The 25,750-nt window shown below is 42.9% G+C and overlaps 1 protein-coding gene across 2 annotated transcripts in view; it reads right to left on the bottom strand.

The window, feature by feature from the left end:
- The window catches only part of CDH12 (cadherin 12), a 216,880-nt gene that overhangs the window by 133,505 nt on the left and 57,625 nt on the right, over positions 1–25,750 (bottom strand). The window lies entirely within an intron of this gene.

The following is a 25,750-nucleotide window of genomic DNA, read 5'->3' as shown; positions in this document are numbered from 1 at the left end:
ATGACTCTCTCAGAAAGCAATATGATTTATTTCACCAATCTGGCCTGTTCCTCTTAAAATCCAGTACAAGAACTTTTCAATACCACCAGCAGCCATTTACAGGCTCCAGTAATTCGGTGGGAATTTCAGACACCTGAAAGTTTAATTGACAGGCCTTTTGACCAATGGCATAGTTAATTGCCACGTCTTAAAAGACCCCAAATTAGCATAATCCACTGTTGTGAGTAAATTTGGAGATGAAATGAGTTTAGTGGCCTCAACTTAATCTACAGAGGAAAAGTGCCCAGAATCACAAATGTGGTCAGAGTGTGTTATGATTTTGTTAGAGTTAAGCATGATGGAGAGCTTATGCTTAGGATATGCACAAGATTGAAATAGCATGCTTGTTGCAAGAGGGGACCAGAAAATGTGTTGGCAAAACAGGGTGGTAGAGATTGCAATGCACCTGTCTTTTGTAATGCCTGTTCCTTGCGAATGCTGTCAGTTTGGGTAGAGTCGAGCTTTCAGGAGCCAGGCAATTTTCTTCCTTTTACTAAAGAAATAAAACTTCCCTCCATGCCACTACCTTATCCTGTCATTTAAAAGGTTAATAATGGTTGGAAATTTTAAAGGAACAACACTGTTAATAGTATTTGCATGCCAAATATATTTTAACACTAAAAAGTTATACATATTATAGTGGGATCAGCAATAGCACATTCCAGTAATGATATGCCCCTACATCCGGGATTGATGGCTGGGAATCCTACACTTGAAAACATTCTGATAAACATGACACATTGTACATGGTCTCTTGCCTGCTCCGTCTCATGTCTGTTCTTTAGAACAATATTGTGCCTGCAGAAAAGTTTGTCCAACCTTTGTTCTGTGTTATAAGGGAGAGGTAACCATGGGTTTAGATTGGTACCACATATAAATACCCCAAGTACCCTCTCTCTGGAAGTCCCAGTTTCCTATGACACAGCTGAAGTGGTATTAGCGCCACATGCCTCGTTACATCTCAGCACAGTGATTGATATCTTTGTGCCACCAAAAGGAGGATTGAAAGAAAGATAAATAGAGTTTATGGGCACTTTTGAATGCCAACAAGCGAATGCCTTGGAAACATCGCAAGACAATCTAGAGGTGTCCGAATGCATATGCTGCAGAATGAATGTGCAGCCTGCAAAAAATAAATGCAGTGGCAGAAATTGGCACCAGAAGGAACAGTGAACAAGGGTGAATGTGACAAACTTCAGTTCATAAGTTATGCAGTTGCTCCAGGAAACAGGCCAACATGCAAAGCGGAATTATACATACTGGTCACTGCCAGGGTATGAGATGACACTTGATGTGGTGAAAAAAACAATGAAAAGTTACCATGAACTTCAGCCTGAGAAACACTGGCAAATCAGGAAGGCACCCAAAGAATTTGGTTCAACATTCTTAGTTTAATCAATGTGTCATCAGTTTGGGTTCCTTTTATTCTATATGTGTAATGGACATGCAGAAGGTGCAAGTATTGCCAGTGCTTAAAATCTGAGGTCTTGATTCAGCACAGCACTTACACAGATGCTTAAATCCCACTGACTTTAGGGGGACTTAGGCATGTGATTAAAACTGAAGTTAAACATGCTTAATTTGTATTCTGAAGAGTGATCAACTTAAATATGTTCTTAAAGTAAAGTATATGCTTAATTTATTTGCTGAATTGGGTTAGAGACCTGTATGGATATTTGGGAAAGATTGAAAATGTGCAAAAGAAGGAATATTTGGTAACGTTTTCAGACATGCTAAGTTATTTAGACACATAAATCCCAATGAAACTCAGACACACAAGTAATTTAGGTGCTTTTGAAAATGTTGCCTATTGTCCTGTCAGCACATGGGAGATCTAAGTGTACAACTCCTATTGACTTTACAATAGCTACCTTCATAAAATCACCAAATATAAATCGAAGAATACTCCTTTTAAGCAAATATAGAGCTGAGAAATTCTGAAATTTCCCAACCCCCATGGAAAATTTCAACAGCATTTTCAGTGAAAACTTCCATGGAAAATGTCAACTTTTTGGCAAAAAATTGAACACTGAAAATGTTCAGCTGAAAATTTGTGATCTGGAAATGCCACTGTAGTGCCTCATGGGAGTTATTATTCAGCTGCCTCATGCCTCCATTCTTATCTATGGGCTGGGGTCCCTGGTTGGACTATGTCTCCCATGATGCACCACAGTCTCCCCTCTTGCTAAGCTACCATGGTACATAATGGAAGTGTAACTCTAGTGCATCATGGGGGATTTAGTCCAGCTAGGGAACCCAGCCCACAGAGGAGAATGGGATCATGAGGTTCCAAAAATACGACTCCCATGGGTAACCATGGCTGAATTTCTTAATCGAAACTGTGTTGGTCAAAACTTTTTGCTTTTCAGCTGTTCATTTTTTTTCTTTTTTTACAAAAAGTCAGACTGAATTTTCTGAAGAAATCATACTTTCCTTGAAAAAATTAATTTAGCTGAAACCCCACATTTCTGTCACAAATCAGTTTTAATGGAAAATATTTGACTAGCCCTATGCAAATAGCAGTGGAATGTCAGAAGCCCAAACACTAAGATGGGGAAATAAAATATAATTCAGGATACCCTGAAGAAGCCAGAAGCCCCATATTTGGTATCAGCATATCACATAAAGAAATCTCAAATCCAGGTATCAAAAAGTTAAAGTTGCTACCAACAATACTAATGCACAAGAGCATTTTAGTTTCTATAGTCTAGATGATAATGATGTGATTTTAAAAGCATTCCTATAACTTGTTCACCCGTCTTCTTGATGATAGAAATACATATATAAAATGTTATGTTTGCTGTTCTCCATCAAAGAAATCTCATGACAGGGAATCAGTATCTTGCTAACATAGCCTGTGAAGAAGAAAAAAGAAAGTGTGACCCCTGAAGCTCCATGACAGTCAAAAAGAAGTGCTGTCACAGACTTTTACATGTGTCTGCCTCTTACCATAGGAGAGAAACTGAAACATACTGTGGCGCTGACAGAGACTGCTGTTGCTGCAATACAGAAGAATTTTGGAGCACAGCAACTGTAGGTAATGCTGAAAAACAACCATGATAAGGTGAGATCCTCCAATCCTGCTATCTAGTTACTTATATGGAACTCATCACTGCCAGATCTGAGCCATTCAGCATCTTTAATGGATTTTATTCTCACAACTCCTGTTAGGTAGGGAAGTGTATTGCCCACTCTACAGAGAGGTGACTGAATTCCAGGGTAGATTACGTGATTTTCCCAAGGTCACACAGGAAGTATGTGGCTGAAACCAGATATCCTTCCTATTAAAGTTTTTGACTGAATGAAAAGTTCCTGAAACATTTTGATTCAAAATGTCTAAATGTTTCATTGTGAGTCAGTCCAATTTTGAACTGCATCTACCTGAGTTACCATGCCTCATGGGGGTTGTAGTTAAGGTGTCTCATGTCCTCATTATCTCCTAAGGGCCAGACTCTCTGGCCAGACTACAGCTCCCATGACGAACTGCACTCATAGGACTCCCAGGATGCACTTTGGCAGCTCAGCAAGAAAAGTGAGTAATGGAAAATATAGTCCTGCCAGGGAATCCATCCCATAGGGCATGAGATGACTGATCTAAAACTCCTAAGGCTATGAGATGTCAAAGCAGCTCAGGGGGACACAGATTAATGTCAACCCAATCTGAAACCAAACATTTTGTTTTAATTTTCCCAAATTAAAAAAAAAAAAAGAAAATTTGCATTTTCCATGGAAAATTTTGAATCAGTGGAAACTAAATTTTCTGTCAAAAACATTTTGATGGAAAAATTCTTACCAGCTCTAATAACAACAGAACATGAAGTTCAGCCTAAACTTACTTCTGAAGCCTATCTGTTCCTGAAGTTTCCTACAGGACTTCTCTATCTTTGGCCTTTGTTCCTTTTGACCACAAGACCACACCCAACTCTTCTGGTGGTAGGAACAGGCTTGCACTGGACACAATGAGTCAGCAGAACTTTTTGCTGTCTTTATGCTGGATTCTAACTAACTAAAAGGGAGGGTCAACAGAAGAGATTGACATCCCCATACAAGGACCATTTGTTTTGGGTAACCATACCCTTGTAGCCACATAAAATAAGAATGAATACATATCTGGCCTCAAGCAAAACATTTAAGTACACTCCTATTCAGCAAATCACTAAGCACATTCTTAAATCCACTGAAATCAATGGGATTTAAGGAATGGACTGTTGAATCAGGGTCTTAAAGATTAAATGTGAACAAAAGTCATCAGAATTTATTGTTAGAATGATTTAAAGATGTGTGGTTATGTAACAGGTAGTTCCGTCCCCTTTACACTGTTCTTGCCTGTCTTACTTTTGCCTCTTTCTGGCTCTGCTTCCTACTCTCCCTCTACTGACTAAGGGCAGAACAGGAAGCTGGGAACTTCTGAGATCAAATCCCAGCTATGGCACTGATTTCCCCTCTATAGAATTGGGTAAGTCACATATCGGCTTCAGTTTCCCCATCTATGAAATGGAGGCAAAAATACTTACCTACCTCTCAGGGTCATTGTTGTGCTACAGAAGGATAAAGTATTTTTTTAATTAACAATAATTATTAATATTTGAGAATTCAATAGTGCCTTTCCTCCTAGGATCTCAAAGTACACCTCTACCCCGATATAACGCTGTCCTCAGGAGCCAAAAAATCTTACCGCGTTATAAGTGAAACTGCGTTATATCGAATTTGCTTTGATCCGCCGGAGCGCGCAGCCACGTCCCCCCGGAGCACTGCTTTACCACGTTATATCTGAATTCGTGTTATATCGGGTCGTGTTATATCGGGGTAGAGGTGTACTTTACAAATGTTGATGATTGGTTAAGCATCATAAGATCTCCATGAGGTTAGCCAGGATACATTTTGCATTTTTTTTTAAATACTGCACTCTTCATTTCAGTTTTGTATATAATTTTTTTAGAAAAGATAAGCATGTTTTAATATATGCCCTTTGAAAAAGGAATAAGAAAAGCCACTGAATAATGTAGTGAGTTGGTATGGCTCCCCGGCGCCCCGGAGGCGGAAGAGCCCATCCGGAGGCCGCAGTGGGCGGAGCCAGGGAGCTCTGAGCCCGCCCCTCCTGGGGTCAGGGGGCGACCCGGAAGTATAAAGGCTGGCCCTCAGAACTCAGTCAGGCCCCAGCCGCTGAAGAGAACAGACGTCTCCAGCCTAGCTCGGGGCTGGGAAACCTCTGCAGCCCGGGGCGGCCACCGGGAGCCGCCGGGCCTGCCCTGCGCCTGCTACCCAGAGGAGCCGCCGGGCCTGCCCTGCGCCCGCTACCCAGAGGAGCCGCTGAGCTTGCCCTGCACCCGCTATCCAGAGGAGCCACCGGGCCCGCCCTGCGCCCTCTACCCGGAGGAGTTGCCGGACCTACCGAACGACGCCTGGCCAGACGAACCCATGGTCCAGGATCCCCCCGAGGCCGACACCGGCCCCCAGGTAGGCCCAGAGGGGGAGAGTGGAAGTAGCCCAGGGGCAGCCGACCCCAGTCTGGCTGCAGCATTACCACAGCCTATGTCAGTGTGTTGCAGCCAGGATCCCCACTGACTAAGCAGCGGGCCGTTTGCCGCTGCTAGGGCCCCGGGCTGGGACGCAGTGGAGTTGGAGGGCCTGCATCCCCCCTGCCACCCAACCCGTGAGTGGCAGTCTCCCCCTCTCCCAGGCCTGTTGAGGCTTAGTTTATCCTGTTGCTCAGCCCTGACTGAGGGCCTGAGCGCCTGCCCCAGCGTTTGTTGCCCCGCCCTGACCTAGGGCCTGGGTCTAAATGCTTTATATTATTGCTCAGCCCTGACTGAGGGCCTGAGTGCCTGCCCCAGCGTTTGTTGCCCCGCCCTGACCTAGGGCCTGGGCCTACATACTTTATATTGTTGCTCAGCCCTGACTGAGGGCCTGAGCTCTTGACTCAGTGTTTGTTGCCCGCCCTGACCTAGGGCCTGGGCGTAGATACTGTGTTTACTGTCGCTCAACCCTGACTGAGGGTCTGAGCCCTGCCATAACGTTGGTGCCCGCCCTGAGCCAGGGTCGGGCTGACTGTATCTTTTCAGGATTGCAAGGGCTGCCGGGGGAGACCCTGCAGCCAGACAGAGTACCCTAGCCCCAGTGGGTAGTGAGTCGGTGTGGCTCCCCGCCGCCCCAGAGAGGGTCGAGCCCCGGCAAACACTTGTACAAATACCAAAATCAGTTGGGTTCAAAGGGACACAGAGATGAACTGTAGATGCCTAACTGTCTGTGTCTGCCCACTGGTAAGCTTGTAGCACTCCTCATTCATTATTATTTTAGTTTCTTTCATGTTACAGGTTACTTTTTACAGTAACCCCAAACTTACTGAAAACCATTATTAACTTTTCATACAAAAAGAAAAGGCTCACAGCAAACAGAAGACAACGGCAGTATAGGGCATGCAAATAACTCCTACGCATGATGCAGGCGTGAACATTTAAATAGTTGTACTACATACCTCCATTCTTGAAGAGTTATAACTATGATGGACAGACAATATCTAGATTTGTGTTTTGCATTGTAGAAATTATAATGACAGATAAAACCCCCTCATTCTTGTTAGAGCTATACTGTGTGTGCTCTGCGATAGTTTTGCCCCCTACTTTGCATTTTTTCCTGTTTTGATGATCAAAATCATTCCCCTCTGGAGACCAGATAAAACATTGCTTTAGTTTGCACAGTGGCAAAGGATTAAAGAAAAGAAAAGAAAAGAAAAAGGGGAAAAACAGACTAATGAAAAATAAAGCTCAAATTGTAAAAAAAAAAAAAAAAAAAAAAATTGCCCAGAGTCTTTGGATGTCATCCAGGCTGGAGTGTGATTTCACCCTCCTTTAACTTCAGTGATAATTTTATTCTAGTAATTTGTCTTTGTAAGCCAAAAAAGCTCCTTTTATCTTGTTTACATATAGTCACAAATTCTAAAATACATAGCATCATCACATGTATTGGTGAGACTTGATATAAACAAAATATTCAAGTACTGAAATACTGAAGGTGAAAAAAAGACTTTTCTATACATTCAATAACTAACCTTTTTTCTAGATACCTGTGACTATTCCTTAGGTCATACAAACAAATGTCTTTACTTCTTCACTAAATATTTTCTTAACATGTTTTTGTATATTTCTAATAAAGATGGACCAAAAGTGCTAACTTCCAGATCCTGATTTTAAAAGACAATGAACAAACAAAAACCCAGCACCACCACCATCACCAAGGGCCTGAAGTGTCTGCACGCTCAGGTCCACGTCTTCCGCCTCCAGGCCCTACAGAGGCTCCTTTATGGTGCAGGTAGTCCGGCGTGGAGCGTATTGGCGCACACCTTCCTGCACTGCTTCCGAGGGCTCCGATATGACCGGCAGCTCCTTTGTCTCCATCCGAGTGGTCTTCCGCGAGGCCTCTCCGGGCTGCCGGTCTTCTACCAGGACCTCCTCCGGACCCGGAAACTGTTCTCAGTGACCAGGTCCGTGGCGGCCACCGTGGGGGCAGATCTCCTTGCGGAGCCCCTGCTACACAACCCCCAGCTCCGTGTGCAGGTGGCGGAGTCCCCCATGGTGCGCCAGAGGTTGGTCCTGGCAGAAGTCACCAAAGTCGGAGACCTCCTGGACTACGACCGGGGAGACTGGCTGGATCCTCTGACGCTCGCTCAGCGCATGGGGCTCTCCAGACCTCGTACTCCCCGGCGCGTACTTCAGGAGGTGAGGGCCGCTTTGCCGCCCGCTGCTCGGGACTATCTCGACCGGGTCCTGCGAGAGGGCACGCCCCGCCCACCCTCCACTCCGAGCCCTCCAGACTTTTTCATCGGGCCCCTGCCCCGTGGACCCAACCAGCCCCCTCCCCGTCCCTTCGCCATGAGCCGGCTGCACCATCTGCAGCCGGTTCTGTTCCGGACCGCTCCAAGGAAACATCTATACATGCTCGTGCTCCATGTTCTTCATGTCCTCACCCTCACGTCCCGCCCCGATACGAAGTGGCGGGACCTTCTGCCACCTTTGGAGGGTGAGGAGCCCCGGTGGGCCAGCCTTTATTCTGCTCTGATCCCGAAGCCCACCGGGGATGTCAGTTGGCAGCTCCTTCACGGAGCCGTGAGCACGGGCGTGTACTTGGCGCGGTTTACCCCTATCCCAGACACCTGTCCCTTTTGCGGCGTGAGGGAGACCCTGGCGCATGTTTACCTGGAGTGCGCCAGGCTGCAGCCCCTATTCCGGCTCCTCACGGATATTTTGTTAAGATTTTGGTTGCACTTTTCTCCTCACCTTTTTATTTCTTTGTGGGGCAACGGATAGCACTCCCTATCCGTTGCCCCACAAAGTCACGGGACCTCCTGGTCAACCTCCTCCTGGCCCTAGCGAAACTGGCCATCTATAAAACCAGAGTGAGGAGGTTGGCCGATGGAGTCTCCTGTGACTGTGGGGCATATTTCAGGTGCTCCGTTCGTTCACGTATCCGAGCAGAGTTCCTCTGGGCGGCATCCGCTGGCTCCCTTGCCGCTTTCGAGGAGCAGTGGGCGCTGTCCGGGGTTCTCTGCTCGGTGTCCCTGTCTGGTTCGCTTCGTTTGACCCTTTGACCTCACTCCTGTCCCTGTTCTTTTATTAGTTGTCCCCCGTAATTTTTTTGGTCTCCAGGTCCTGTGGACCCCCCCTTAGGCTGGGGGGGATCCTTTAGCAGTGGGCGGGCTTTGCCCGCCCACTTCCTGGATCCCAATAGGATCACCAACAAAAAACAATTTGGGTGCATGTAGATCCCAGGTTTTGTGTTAACCCATTACTGAACTATGGGCCAGCTGATAAATTGAGATCTGGGGCCAGATGCTGATCTTCCACTCGCAAGGTTGAAGGGTGCTTAGATCCAGGAGTTATAAGAGCTGATCCATAATCCAGAGAAAATCAAGAGGAGTCTTCCTATTCACATCTATGTGTGTTGGGTCTTACCCTTAATGTCTGATCCAGTCCCAATGGAAGTCTTTACACTGATTTCAATGGGAGCTGGATCAGCCCCCAGTGCAGGCCTGTCTTTAGTATCTATCAAATCCATGCATTTAGGACCATCTATAAATACATTGCTAAAATTCCACTTACTGATTGTCCAAACTGTATTTCTTTCAACCCCTTTCCCAGATTAAAAGAAAAAAAACATTCTGGCAGATCCCATGTTACTGTCTACTACAAATTGGTAATCTCTTGACTGATTACTCAGAACACAGCTAGAGGAAACTAAAATATCATTCCTCTTGTTAAATGCCAGTACAAGGACAATAAAGTAAAATAAAATAAAAACAACTAGGCACTTCCTCTGGCACAGATACTTAGTAATAAGAGTTGATTTTTCCAAACTAAGCTTTCTGCCTGCCCGCCTATTTCCCAGTCCTTTTGGCACTGTATCAATCAAAGAGTGGATACAAGTCTTTTCTAAAGAAAAGAAAATGACAGTGATGCTGAACCTTTTTTCAGACACTGCAATTTAAGTGTAAGATCAGATAGCAAAAGAACAGCTACACAACCAAGACGGGAAGTAAAAATGCTATGGAGTGGATGTTCATGGTTAGGAATGAGCTTTATGCTCAGGAAATGATTGGTTATAACGTTTGTTTGGGTCAATCATTATTTGACTGTTTAATGGCCATAACACCTTTCCTTCGGTGTTCAGCTATGGGCTATTGCCTACCTCTTCATTCTACAGTTCCTTTCCTTCATGTTTAATTTCCTGATTGCCTCCTGCACCCCCCCTCTCCCCCCACACCCCTTCACCTTATTTTCTCTAGTGTGGATCTCCTCCATTTCCCTTCCCCGCCCATACGTTGCCATCTTTGCTGCATCGTTTTGGATTTATGGATGCAACAAGTGACACGTGCACACAAGCATTGTAATGCATACTCCCCCCTGACAACTTAGGTACTTATACCATCCCGATTATTGTTGTATCTAAGCACTTTTCTGTCTCCAATGTATCAACAACACCCCTGTGAGGCAGAAAAGTACTATCATCCCAGTTTTACAGATGGGGAACTAACATGCAGGGAAACTGAGTCCCAGATCCACAAAAGTACTTAGGTCCCTAAACCCCAGATTTAGGCACATAAGTACCAGATCTGGCTCCACTGTGATCCACAAAACTCCTGCTGAAGTCAGTAGGTGCCTACACTCACTTTGGCACTTATGTTTCCAGGTTATAAGTTTCCTAGGAGCCTAAGTTTCTGCCTCTGAACATGTGCACTGCTGTCTCCCTTTAGGGGTCTGGCTGCTTAACTCCTGCCTAAGCCCCAGAGCAATCTACCTACTGGAGGCAGATATATGTTCAGCTGCCTAAATTGTGTGCAGGGCTTGATCCAGTAGGCATGCTCAGAGGCCGCCTACCAGCTTGGGTCCCATTCAAAATCTGGACAGAGGAAGAGGTGGTGGTGGTGCCCGCCTCATAACTTTTAGCCCAGTGAAAAGAAAGTTCACACAGAATGTGAGAAAGCCAGGTTTAATTCCCTCCTCTGCCTAAGGAGAACAAAGGATTTGAACAGGGCTCCCCCATAACTCTCAGGAGATGTCTCTAATCACTGAGCTATTCTGATGTGGAGATAACATCAAACTCTCCTGTTGAAGCTGTTTCTTTGTAGATAAATAATGAAAGAGTGATTGGAGCAGGGGGACTGGATCCAGGGTCTCCCAACTTCCAGGTGACTGTCCTAACTATTGGACTACTGAGTCAATTCCTACTTTCTTTTGCCCAATGACTGTTCCACTGTGGATAAGTTGGATTTAAATTGTCCTTGGGTGTGCATGTGCATGAGAGAGAGCGAGAGATTGAAAGTCTCTGTGGTCAGGACACCCACCTACAAAGTGGGAGACCCAGGATCCAGTCCCCTTGCTCCAATCACTTGTTCATTATTTATCCACAGTGGAACAGCTTCCACAGGAGAGACTGAGGGACCCCCATATGAGAATATCTTAGTGATTAGAGAACCCTCTTCAGAGGTGGGAGACCCCTGTTCAAATCCATTCTCCCCCTCATCTAAAGAGGGGAATTGAACCTGAGTTTCCCACATGCCACGTGACTGATTTAACCACTGGGCTAAAAGTTATAAGGTGGCTGAACTCCCACCCCATTTTATGTGGTGTGAGAAAGGTGCCTAAACTCATTCTTGTGAGAAAAACCTCAGGCACCTAAACTGAACACACCTTTCTGTCAGCATCTCTCCTATTGGCTAGTTTAGGCAGCTCCCTGCCTAGAGTACTGTCTTTTGTGAATCACATGCTTAGGCACTTATCTCTCCCCATTCATTGTACATGGAACCTAGGCACCTAAATCAAGCTTTGTGGATAGCAGTGTTGTTCCTGTGATTGTCTATATGTCATGACACTCAGCATTGTAATACCCAACACCCTTTGGATTCTGCCCCAAGTGACTTGCCCAAGGTCACACACAAATTCTGTGGCAGTGCAGGGAACTGAATCCTGATTGTCTGGGTACAAGGCTAGGGTCCTAACACCAGACTATCCTTCCCCTTCTGGGACATGTGAGCAGGAGTTAAGTCCTGAAGTTACTTGCAGATCCAAATCTCCAGCACTGCAATATAATCTGCTATGCAATAATTCTAGGTTCACAGAATCAATTAGCCTTTCTCTAGATTGTAAAATTAACCTACTTATAGATATAGATATAGATTTTAAAGAAAGCTGTCTACAAAATGGCCCCTGTTAACGTGATTTGCCTTGAGTGTGAATGGAGCATAACATTTTAAAAGTGGTGATTGAGGACAGCTTTCAAAACCATTAAAACAAATTGCTGTTCCTTCTGCCTTAATTGCAAACTTCACTATAAGAAACTACTTTTAAGATATAGTTATTTAGAAAAGATTTCTGAACACAGCTGATTGTGAAGTCTCAGCAACTATTACACAATATAAGAAGTATCCAGAAGCTCTACTTCATTATACATTTTTAGGTCAAAAAATTCTAATTTGGGTTTCTAAAGTCAGGCATCCAAATCAAATGTGCCTAATATTCACATAGGCATAGTAGATGCCACTTTTGAATAGCTGGTGCTAAGGGCCAGATATTTTAAGGTATTTAAACACCTAAAGATGAAGACAGGCATCTTTAAATCCTAGTGGGATTTTCAAAACTGCCTGAAGGCCAGATTTTTAAAGCTCTGTAGGTATTACTGTGCTCAGCATTGTAGTGCCTAACAGATTTAGGAGTCTACATCTCATTTTCAGAAGGGGTTTAGGCACTTAGAAGCCTGAATCTCATCAAGAGTCAATGAGATTTAGACTCCTAAATGCCTAAATTCCTTTGGAAAATGAGATTTAGGCTTCTAAATCAATTAGGCATTGTGACACTGAGAACCTTTAAAAACCGGAGACTAAATGCCTGACTCTCATTGAAATCAATGGGTGTTAGAAACTTTTGAAAATCCTACTTAGGCATCTTTCTGTATCCTTAGGCACCTAAATGCCTTTAAAAATCTGCCCCTAGGAGTATATCTATGAAGTATTTTGGAGTAAGCAGGACCTAACACCCAGCCTGGATTGACAGATATGGGTTAGTGGGCACTGTAAAAATAGCTGTCTAGACAGAGCTTTGAAATTGCGGGTCAGGCTGGAGCTCTGGCTCTGAAGCCCAGGAAGGAGGTCGGGCATCAGAACCTGAGTCTCAACTTCAAAGTGCTGTCTATACTGCTATTGTTAGAGCAGTAGTAAGAGCCCAACTATCCCAAGTCTGTCAACCTAGGCTGGAAGGTTCACTCCACCTCACCTAGACATAAGTGAGGATGGCATGGTGCGGGTGTCAGCATGGGCTGCACCACCCTGCCTGACACCCTGAAGTACATACTCACTTGCAGAGCCTACATTGCAATGACCTCACTTCTATTTTTAGCAAGCTACCTAGACTACAGCTAGTGAGAGTACATCTGCATGAGCTACAAATCACACCAGTGGCTACAGCATATAGAGGTACTCTGTGCTGCCTTATTTACACTAGAGTTTTAGAGTGTCAGTTAGAACATATTAGCTAACACATTCTGTCCTAGTTAAACACACAGAGCTCCATGCATGCAGTGGCCTGGAAGGAAGGATTCTTTCCCCACAATCTTGCAGCTACTCCCCCCGTGCACAACCAGCTTCTTGGGCTGTGTTTTTGGGCCAGCATATAGGCCATAAGTAGTTCAACACCTCTCTGTTATTTTAAGCTGCCCACCTGAGGATTCTGAAACACATCCCTGCATTCAGGTAACATTCAGTTCACAGTGATAATGGCTAGAATTTTAGCTTATTTATTGATTTGATTTAAATAAAAGCTTAACTGATGTAGAAACCGATCAGCTCATCAGGGCAGCGACTGTCTTTCATTCTATGTCTCTATAGTGCCTACCACCATGGGGTCTCCAGCTTGGTTGAGGTACTTAGGTGCTACTGTAATAAATAATTAATATTAATAATAATAATAATTAATAATAACCATCATCACAACAAGTAAGTGTATCTGTCATTCTCCATACAGACTCTGTATAGGCAAATGGATATGTGGAGCACTCCTCAGGTTTTATCAGTTTATTATATCAAAATCCCACCCCCCTCCCGTCACCCCCGCTTTTAGAGGAAAGCAGGGTTTTCCTACAGTAATAGCAGTTGGAAAAGCGCTGGAAGTCATGTGAGATCATCCATTATTTGAACAGCAAGGTGTTTTGTCTCACTGGATTATGTTCAGTGATTACTGTTGGTTTAGATCTAAAAAACTGTGAACAGAGGCTTTTGTAAGCATTACATGTAAGCAAAAAGCTGTCTGACAGAGTTAGGTTTTTGTTAGGGATGGAGGACATGGAGTGGAAGTAGCAGGAAAAACTGGATGAGTTTAGAATTATTGAACCAAAGAAGTAGCAAGAGGGGCTGCTAATTTGACCATCTGGGTCTGTATCATCTCTCACAGGAGTATAAACTGCAATGGTGAGCATTTGAACCTGCCCTTCCAACATGTTTTTTTTTCTTCTGAATTCTTTCAAGTCTGTTGAAAATATTAGTTACCCTATTGCTAAAAAAATGGAGCAGAAATATAGCGGGTTCAGAGGCAAGCGATGAAAATAATCAGAGGTGTGGAAAGACTTTCATATTAAAAGAGTTTTAAAAGATTATTACTGTTTAGTTTTGAGATGAGACAAAGAGTATAAAATAATCAGTATTACAGAGAAGGTAAACTTGCTGTTCCTACTTAACTTTCTCATAGTACAAGAACAAAGGGACATTCAATTAAATTGATAGGTAGCAAATTTTAAAATGATAAAAGGAAATAATTTTTAGATAACACATAATTAACCTGTAGAACTCTCTCCCACTAGCGATCACCAGGCCAAGACTTATGGGAAATTTAAAAAAAGTATAAGACATTTATAACAATGAGTTACACTCAGTAGGGTTAAAAAAATGGGATATAAATTCTTAAGGCATAAGTCAGTAATGGTTGTTTGGATGAAACTCCCTTATTGGCAGATTATTGCATAACTATCTGCTTCAGGGTTTTTGTACCTTCCTCTGATGTACTGGCCTCTGCCAGAGAGAGCATACTGCACCACCGATCTGATGTTCCCATGTCATATGAATCCTGGGTATCATATTATGAGGTATTTCAAGTTATTTTGGATACTCTTTTATACCAGATTAAGTGATGAAAGCCTCTTTTTTTTTTAATGTTCTAACATAAATAAATCTGCACTGGCAGATGAACTACATGATTCACCAGATCTTTTCCAATTGTAGAATCCATGATAATATTGTTACCATATCAATATTTGAGCTTTGTATTTAGACTTATAACTGGATTTGCATCCTAGAAATGGTATACCCACTTCACTGGGTCAATTGCCAGAGAAAAGAGCGACTCCAGTGAACACCATAAACTCTGAAGAATAGTGTAATGGTGTTGTGAATTTAGTTGTGAATGGTCAATTTCAATGGTATGCCTAAGGTTGCTTGAAACCTTATTACCAGTCAATAACAGGTGTGAACTGGTGTTTGTGTGTCAGACATTTCCCACTGCATGTCCCTTTGTTTACTACATGCTTTTAGCCTTCTCCCTTATGGTTGCTATTTGGTGGTTGTTTATTCTTAAAGCAGACTATAACATAAAAGTAAATATCTCCCAGCAATAGGGACTGGGTGACCCTGAGGACTGGTAATGAGATCTACAGCCATTCCTTTCCTGATTGCCAGTTTGAATCCAACACAGACCATTAGTTACTGAAAGTTACTATTGATGGCTGTTCAATGGCTTCTGTGAAGAGAGTTTTGTGTGCCCCAATTAGCTCTACCTCAATACAGCTATCATCCTTGTTCCTCTCTGACCTCAACACTTGTTTCTCCTCTTTCTCTGCTCCCAACACCCTATCCTTATCCTTAGGGACTTCAACCTTCCTACTGATGACCTGTCTCACTCCTGCTTCCTGCTTGCTCTTCTAAATTTTCACTTTCAATGTGCAACTCTGCACCAGGACCCCCACTGGCCTCACCAAATATTCCTTTTACTCTCATTCAACTTCAGCATTCCCTTTCTCTGATCTGTTTTCATACCGCTCATGCAGGGAGAGTTCTGTCCCCGTTATGTGTCTGTATCCTCTTTCCTTTCTCCTTCTGTGACACTGGATGTGGAGAATATTAAAAGAAAAACCTTCCTGAGTGACAGCTGCTTTATATTTGGTTGATAGAATGTTATTATCATTGAGGACCCATGGATTACTAAGTAGCCTAGACGGGGATGAATGCTGGGGGCCAGCAAAGAAGAGAAGGGTGATCCTTATGCCTTGTGATACTTTCTTGGCGGTGCCCAGGACTATGTCATCTTGTTACCCTCCTGCCTCCAGAGAGAAGGAGACTTGATGGTGCTCAACTGAATGTCAGCTCCCTGACAACACCAGTCTGTTAGCCAGTCCAACAATCTCTACTCCTGAGGGAATTCTGTACCAAAACATTAAAAATTCGGTAACAAAAAAAATAAAAATTCTGCGCACAATATTTTCAAATTCTGCAAAATTCTGCATATTTTATTTGTCAAAACAAAACAATATAATCACACCAGTTTCAATTATTTTTGGTGATTTATTTCAAAATACCTGTCAGCAAGTATATCTGTAACTATACAGACAACAAAAAAGATTCAGGAAATGTTTTTTTGACAAACAGTCATGTTACTAAGCCTATTAATACAGAACTCTGAGTAATAATCCATTTAAACTACAATAGAGAACCATATTTCCCACAACCCTCAGAAGCAGTGCAAAGGCTTGGGGGAGTCAGGGCTAATGGAGGAGCTGAGGGAGAACGAAGTAATTGCTGGGAAGGAGCCTAGGTGTGAACTTGGAAGGTTGTTGGATATGGGTGGGAAAAGTATGGAACAGGGGTTTTTTTTGGTGTGGGAGGGATTGTTAGGGAGCTTCCCCCATGCAGACCTGGCTAACCCCTAGCCTCTCCCATTTAGTTAGGCACATTTGACTATATCCCCATGTGTCCCTGCACCCCCAGGTGTTCTTGCACCTCCTGCCCACATGTCCCTCCACCCCAACTCAGACACCCACTCTCCCCATCCCCATGTGGCTCTGAACACCCTGCCCCCATCACCATGTGTCTCTGTGCCCCCACTCAGCAACCCCACTGTCCCTATGTGGTCCTGCACACCCTCCCCCATCAAATCTCAGAGGTTTAATTTATTAATTGGGGATTCTGAAATAATTAATATAGCCAATATAATCAATATACAATCAATAGATCAGGCAACACATGTGAACCAAGGCAAACAGGTTTCTGCCAGACAAAGGATGTATATTCACCTATTTGTCAACCCTGCCTTAATTTAGACTTTTAGGATCATATTTTCTCTGTGTGTGTGTACACACATACACAGAGAAAGCTAATTATATATTATGAGTATATAAATTTCACGACAGTATTAATTATCAGTGTCACTTCAGCTTTTACTGCAGACCTCACATGACATTCTTTATGGATAAGTACAATGAAAGTAGTGTGCTAAGTGTAGTGAGTTTGTCAGGCCTGTTAGGAGTTGCTATTACAGAACAGTGAAGCCTTTGTCAACTTGTACGAATCGGTCTCAGTGTCACACACCTATTGTATATTAGAGAAGAGCCACCTCGAGCAGAAGTAAGACACAGAGACAGACAGACAGAGGCAGCTCCAGAGAGGATAAGGGAAGAATATTGAAGTCTGCCTCTAGGTACCACTTTTATAAAACCCTTATATATTAAATAATTAGCTAATTAATGGTATTATAACATACACTTGTCTTGTTAAGTTCCTTTCCATTCTTACTCATAGTTGGGAGAAAAAACACTTCTTATTCTGAAAATCTTAATAGTGGTGGATCAAATAATAAAATGCTATTTGTGTAAATAAATAGTTGCTTTATTTTATCCTAGAGGTTTGAGATTCTTTCTTAAGGACCTTGGGTTGATGATTTATTTAAACATTTCTGTTGGGTGTACTCTACCCAGCATAAATTTCAGATCTCATTTTCTTGTATTGTACATCCCTATACTTGCAGTATTCCCAAAATATCCATTTACACATCTCTCCTGTACATTTTCTCACTCATCTTCCCACTTCCTTCCAAACTATGCCTTATGCCTGAAACACCTTTCCTATTTGGGTATGCTAAATAACTACCAGTTAATTCCAATCCCTCTTTAAAATGTGCTTCCTCTATCTATACCAATTCCCTAAATACAGGTCAGCTCCTTCACTGTCTTGCACTTTGTGCAGTCATTCAGAATACGGCAAAGGGAGTGCAAATTGGATCTAAACTGTTACCATTTTGATTTGGTATTATTTCAAACCCACTTTTTACTGATGTAAATGATTACATATGGTGCAGAGCAACAGAGAACCAAGCCTTAAGTCTTAATATTCTAGTTAAAGAAAATGTGACATTCACACCACTCAGCGACTGTGCCTTCTCCTTGAAATCCAGAGTGTTGTGTGTCTGAACTGCATTACCTGTTTCACTTTGATTATAAACTTCTTGGTGCAGTGATTGTGTTTTCTTGCGATCAGTAGGTGGGATTGCAGCCCATCTAGACAGATCTGAGCTTGCTTTGCCCTAGCTAGGCAGCATAGGTGGCACAGGCAAGCCCCACCCATCCAGAACCATACGTACATACTCAAGGGGCTAGCCATGCTGTTCTGACTTCACTGCTATTGTTACTCTAGATAGCATTGTACGTCTACACATGCTGCAATAACAGCTCCCGAATGCTGTATAGATGCACCCTATGTTGTGTACAGTGCTAAGAACAACAGCAGTGCTCGATAAACGATAAATAGCAATGCTCTCAAGCCATTTCCTAGTGGGATGATGTGCACATAACAAAAACCACAGCCATCATTGGCAATTTGAGCTGGCCAGAAAGGGGAATTTCCATTTTGCAGGAAATTCCGGATTGTTGATGTTTTGATTTCTATCGGAACAAAACATCAACATTGTGGAATTTCCAGCAAAATGGAACTATCTTTCTTGGTGCTCCCCAAACTGCTTGCCGGGCAGTGGGGCAGCTGGCTGGCTTACCGACTGGCTGTGTGCCTGGCTGCCCAGCCAGACTACCCTTCCACCAGCCAACCAGTTCGGCAACAGGCGAACTAGCCAGTTCCCCAGCTGGGTGAACTGTCTGGCTCTCTGGCTTCTCAGACAACTGGCTGGTGGGTGGATGGGATGCCCAGTTCCCCTGCTAGCTTGTCAGGCAGCTGGCAAGCTTGCCAGTCAGATGGGCTACTAGCCATCCTGTCTGGTTTCCTGCCAGCCCAACTGCTCCCTAGTTGGCTAGGCAGATGGCTGGTTGGCAGGAAACCAGACAGGTTGTCCAACCAGTCTTCCTTCCTGGTAAACTTCCATCAAAAGTTTACACAGAATTGACATGTTCCTGCTGAATATTTTGATTTAGTTGAAACCATATTTTCCACTAGATTTTCCAGTTGTTCTGTGGGAAATTTTTTGATCAGCTCTGTTGGCAACCTTATTGGCCAAAGACTGAAGGGGCACAGAGTTTAAACTTTCATCACATCTCTCTCTAGATCAGGGCAGGGTGCTTGGGCAGGGCAGCATGAGGGAAATCTTCATTGCTTCTGCCCATGTTGTATTTGATCCTCAACAGAGGACTCACAAGCACTAAAGTGCACAGGCAGGCACACTTAGGCATGCCGTTTAAACAGATTGCACTGTATTCTGTCCCTCCTTTTTATAATTTTTTTTATGGATTTTAAAACTTTATTTTACATGTAATTTGTCTAAAAGATCACTTTTATGTCCTACACCTGGACTATATATTGTAAACCTCTTACACCCCATAAACAAAAGAGAATTTGTCATTTTCACCATGTTTGTGATCAGTGATTTTCCTCTTTAAACTCTTATTAATCCAACTACTTGTGATCACTTTCTTGTCACTTTGAGTCTTCCTGGGATTGTAGCTAGTTTGTCACATGGAGTTATTTCTACACCCAGAATTAAAGTAATTAATCATGTATGGTTTGCTGATTCCCATTTGCTTAGCAATCTTGAGAACATTTTGCCTTCTGCTTTGTCCTATTCTAGGGCTGCTGATGACTCGATTGATTCATGCAATCCATCAGTGTCTGGTCTTTTGGACCAGCTTGCCCTAATGCTGCAGATGGTTCATGTCTGCTTACTCTTTGGTGTTTACTGCAGAATTATACACTCAAAAGGGGGGGGGGGACTGCAAGGGGGCGGAGAGAATGAAGATGCGCCTGGCGCCTATGCTGTATATCTATTATAATCAGTTTAAATCTCAGCTTGTTCTCATTATCCACAATGTCTTTATGAGGGTACCATGACTGGGACATGATTGCTTGTCATAAACTAAAAGCTGAGTTGTGACAATGAAGTCTTGCGCTTGATTTCTTGTGTGAGAAATATAAATAGAAGGAAGCTAATAGGAAAAAAAATAGCTCAGTAGCTGGAAAGCAACTTTAAAGAAAAGTGATGTTCATAGCCACTCAGCCAGTAACTGGAAAAGCAGTTTTTATAAAACATATTTAATGTTTACAGGCACTCAGTGGCTGGGAAAAGTAATACTTTTAAAATATGTTTAATGTTTAGAACTATTTGGTGGCCAAGAGAGCAGATCCTGCTAAAAAGATATTTAATGTTTAGAGTTATTTTGTGGTAAGAAAAAAGAAACCTTGTTAATTTTTAACATTTGTGCTGATCAGTGGCTACTAAAGCAACTATCGATACATGTTGTATGTTTAGAGACGCTTTGTGCCTGTACAAAAATAATTCCTACACATCTCAAGCCAATACCAAAGCATTGCAGTATCTTTACCTCAACAATAGTGTCAGTGACAAAAGCAGCACATACCCATAACTATCTAATACAACCTCTCCTAGACCTCAGGATGATTATGCGTACCAGTACTCACTACTCAGCAAGCAACTGATATTCAGCTTATCAAAAGTGCGTAACGTGTCCATTCAGTGTAAAAACAATAATTGACTCTCAGAGCCAAAATGCTAGCTGTGTACAGATGAGTTTCAAGGTCTGGGTCTGAAGATCCCTGAATTTTGGGTTGATGAGATCCAGTGTATTGGCTGAACTATTACACTGAGAAGAGCCAGGAGCAAAGTTTGGATCTAGGTTTGTATCTGAACTTCTCCAGTGCTGAGAGGGTCTTCCAAGATGGGATTTTGGCTTGCCACATCTCTAGTTAAACACACCAAAAGTCTGTCCAAATATAGATGAGACGGCTCACATACCCATAGGAAAAGTATATTTCATAATGTTGGCAACTATTTGGATGTGTGTTTTTACTACATAATGCTTTTTGAGTTTTCACATCCTTCAAAATGTTGAGGTTGTGAATTAGCAAGAACTGTTTAATCAGTTTTCACCTAGCTTTAGTTTTAGTGATTTCTCACTTACAATCATTGTGCTCCGAGGGGTTTGCAGGACTCAGCCCAGTATGGCTTCCATTTTCATTTCAGATGGGCTCACAGTAGCCAGTATTATTTGTCATCTTTAAGGCCTTTCATAACTTTTAACGCTGTATCTATATGTTCTGCTAATCTATCATGATATCAAGCCCTACTTAGTTCCACCAGCATTCCTAGCCTTTGCGCCCTACCTGTCTTCTTCTCCCTTAAACACCTCTGTGCTTTCTTCTAGGGCTGCTCCTTGTGCATTGGAAAATCCAAGCAATCTTGACCTCATCTTCCATCAACTCCCTCCTCTGCTATGAAGTTTATAAGACCCACCCTGATGATCACGGCTAGGCAATTGACAGACAGTGCTTTTCCTTCCTTTCTTTTCCCTGCTCCGTTCCTCTCTACCTCCACTCCCACTTAAAAAAAATGCAATATAAAAAAGCAGTGGCAATTCTATATCAGGTTTACTGTCCTGTATGTTGTATCCTCACCCCCTAGCCTTAATCTGTTTTTTTTTTTTTTTTTTAACCTGTAAGCCTTTAAGGACAGGAACTTTCTCATTTGTATTTGCAGAGCACACAGCACAATGGGGCCTAGTCTGATTGGGATTTTGGGGTGCTACCAGAAATAATAATATGGGCAGCTGGACTGATGTTTCCTTGTTAAATACTATTTTGGCTCCCCAGAACTGCTTGGGCACACTGTTCTAAGTGAGCTGACCTTTGATATTTAAAAAGCGATTACTTGTTATTATGGTGATATTATGGTGAGGTGGATCATATAAGTGAGAATGAGCTAAAGATAAAAACAGAGGGATAACTTTCCTGGGCCAGCAATATGGTGAAGAGACTTTACCTTAATTTAGTATGAATGTATGGAATGTCTAGTATATGCCCCCGTAATTTTATCTGTTGGTCCTAACAGAGAAATGTGCATGTTTTCTCACATTCACCTTACTTCCATATATAAACATGGAATCCTCTGCATTTTTTACTAACACTAATTAGTTTGCTTATTGATCACTGTAATTCATCTGGATGGTCTCTATGTCTCTTCTTGGTAGGCAATTAAAACACTACACCCTGGGACCAAGTTAAATGCAAGAAATGAGTTTGTAGGCACTATCCATCATATAAAAGAGCTGGGGAGCACAGAGAAGGGAGAGATAGATACCATGTCATCCCACCTGCCCTACTGTACAGTATGGTCACCTTCATCTATACCATGGCAAATAGAATCAAATTATAATTATTCTTTTGAACAACATACTACGCATTCAATTATTTACGTATTTAGTTTTAAATAATAATTTTTAAAAATGCCGATCCAAGTCTCTAGATGCCCTAACACATCATTCATAATACAATCAAATCACAGCAGCATTGAACTAATTATTTCAACAGGCATGCTACTAGCCAGCCACTTACAGAAACTCCTTTGCACCCCTCCTTCTTGGTGGGCAACATACCCTCAGACTTCTCCAAAAATCTTATCAAACAGATGTTTGTTGCAGCAAGCTCGGGAGGACGCCAAATTTAAAACATTTATATAATAACTTTAGTATCATTGTGGTGGGGCAGGTGCCCCACAGAGGGAGAAGAAGGGGTTAAAAGCAGCACCAGGGAGACTGCACAGAACCCATGAATCAGGAAAGAGTTTATTGAGCCCACCAATAGGGGGAAGGCTTGCTGGAGCAGCCAGTCAGGACCGGCGAGGACCATATATAAAGGGCTGCTCAGCAGAGCACAAGGGAGTCTTTCCCTGGAAGGCAAGGGAGGAGGACTGGCTGCCTGAAGAAGTGCCATAGCTAGAGCAGTGCTGGGTAGGGGCAGTGGCAGCAGAGTGTGAGGGTGAGGATGAGCTGCTGGCTGACCAGTACCAGGCTGGGGCCTTGCTACAAGGGCTGAGAGGGTGCTAGGACTATGGGGGAAGTGGCCCAGGGAAAATAGGCAACAGGTTGGAGGAGGGCAGTAGGTAGCTGCTGGCTATAGGGTCCCTGGGTAGGGACCTAGAGTAGCGAGCGTGCCTGGGTCCCCCCCTTGCACCCCACTTGCCAATGAGGAGAGTGGCCAGTATCCAGACTGTAGTTTGCCCCTGAGGCGAGGGGCTGGACCTTGGACTGCAGTTGGCCACTGAGGCAAGTGGCGGGACTAAGGACTGCCAGTCCCCTGCAAGGGGGGAGATACCGGAGTGAGGGCACAGCTGGAGGACCATGCCCAGAAGAGGACGCTGCAGTCCAGGGACGATGCAGGTCCAAAGAGAGGAGACAGCAGTCACATCAGGCATGACACCATTAGCTAAAGGTGGACTAGAAGGGCCGAGAGCTAATTCCCAGAATGGCCAGCAAGAGGCACCATGGTGGTAAGTCCTGCTTTATCACAATCATGGTACAGAGTGAGTACTAAAGCTATACCAAATAGAATTTTCAAGTAAAACAATAATATAAATATTTTAGGGCACACATTTTTAGATACTTATTAATTAAAAGCTGCGGAGGCAGAATAACTCCCACTGTCAAGGACAACACTGGCAATATTTTCTTATAAATGGGCTCAATTACACACACACATGCCCTGCCTCCAGATATCTTTGAATCCCTTATTTGTGCATTTCTGTATGTGTTGGTTTTGGTTTTTTGTTTTTGTTTACTGTTATGTGTGGAACTCTATAACTTAATCATTAAAGTCTTTAAAAACAGAAACTTCTGAAAGTGTTCTACTATTTTAAAATAAATAAATAATGATACTACTTCTTGCACCTTCCTCTGAAACTTCTAGTACTGACTACTGTTAGAGACTGGATATCCGAGTAGATGGACAACAGGTCTGACCTAGTATATGACAATTGATTTACATTCTAATCTTCTTTCTTTGCAGGTTGTACAACAATTTAGAATAGATACTTTGCAGTCCACTGCAATTTTGGAGAGGCAATAGTATTAGTAACCAAACAGTAAACAAGAAACTCTGGCACCCTCTGAAAAGTATTTCCCTAAGGAACTCCATGTTATTCCTTTAAGTATTCAGTTGTCCTTTCTACGAGAACTGCTTCACCATAAACACTCTATGAATAAACACTTTTAACTTGCTATGTAAATCACCAACTGTCAACACTGAAAAAAGATACTGAAATCGATTCATTACAATGTATTACCTTACATACAAGGGCTGTGATGGGAAAGTATCAAGGAAAAAGGAAGTCCTCAATGTGCACAGCAGCCTGTAGAATGTAACTTCTAGCTGAAGAGAATTCCAGGGGAGAAGGCCTGCGAATGAGTGTACTATCCTCATGTCCTCTGCATCAATGAGCTTCCAAGCAGAGTCAAACAAAATGCTTAATCTCAATGCAGTTTAACAGTTGAGTATATAAGATGATAAAGGAAGCTGTGACCACTGGGGGATTTGTACATGGTATCCAGCACCTCTAATTTCACCTGAAAATGAACCAGTGGCCAGGGCAGAGGTCAAAGGACAAGTGTAGAATCTTCTTAGCTGGGGACCCTACTTAGAAGAGAGGAAGCTACATCCTGCACAGTTGAAACTGCCAAGAGGTCTTCAAGGTTTGTCTCAGGTAGCATCCACAGAGCACCAATAACAGTGGTAAGATTTGCATCTGAGAAGAAAAGGCCCAATTTCCTCATGTATGAGGATTTATGTGCCTACTGGGTTAGGCAGCAGCAGAGCAGTGGATATTTGAATGTCAGTGGTGCCTACTTTTTGGACGTGGGCATCTACAAGGGCAGTTAGGTACCTAAGCCCCTTTGTGAATCTAGCTCACAGTGCTTAGTTCAGTGTAATAGACATACTGCACAGCAGAACCTGAAAGCAGCTCCTCATGCAATAAGACATCTGGTTCTATTTTGTTAGTTTCTATATAAACATACCTATCAACAATAGGGGAAAAAAAGAAAAGAATTCCCTAATCATGCAAACAGTGTTATTGGTCATCATTTCTTTTTGTCCTTTGGTGTAAGATCATATCCTGTTAGCATCCATTTACTATCTGATGCATCCTCTCATGGGAACTATATTTTGAACTCAAAAATCTAACCAGTCCTTTCTATTATTAACTAATTGAACTGCATGTGCTTTTTTAGAACTCAGTGAACTTCTCTGAACCCACTTGTTAGGTCAGAATGATATGATCTGACTGCCTGATCATATCACATATACAAATTTCATATACATCCCAGTTAATTCCATAGGACAATTTAGGTAGCTGGCTAACCCTTTTTTGCCCCCATGATAGTCTATCCAGTCTCCATTATATGTGCTGTTTGGTTAGGGGTCCAGGAAAAGCCGTCTCTACAGTTTCAGAGTTTGACAGCCTTAGCAATTGTTCATACTTGGAGTTTTAAATTATAGCCTAGGAGGTGATGAGCAATTCTGATTTGTGAATGTGCTAGGAAAAGGGGAAGCGGTTTTGGAGTGAGTGCAGAGGGTAATAAACAGCAGCAACCAGGCACCCTATACACAGATATTTGAAAGCTTCTGCCCCCTACCCCATAAATCAGAACTAAGCAAAATTATTGTTAGTCAGGTAGTGATACCTTGGGAGAGAAACTGGTTCTTGTTGTTTGAATTAAAATCCTTGTTTCTATCCCCAAGTTGTATGGATAGCTGATCATGATGTGAGCACAGTTTGTGACCATTTAAGAGCCAGATTGTGACTGTTCCGGTGGATGCACAAAGTAGTGGGGACCAGGCACCAAGAGTCTTTTCCCCATTGTACCACTGCACAGGCACCTGTCATAATCACCCTGAGTG

Source organism: Emys orbicularis, chromosome 2 (genome assembly GCF_028017835.1).
Source record: "Emys orbicularis isolate rEmyOrb1 chromosome 2, rEmyOrb1.hap1, whole genome shotgun sequence".
Taxonomy (NCBI): domain Eukaryota; kingdom Metazoa; phylum Chordata; order Testudines; family Emydidae; genus Emys; species Emys orbicularis.
The sequence above is the reverse complement of the archived record's forward strand: the minus strand, read 5'-3'. Positions and strand labels throughout refer to the sequence as shown.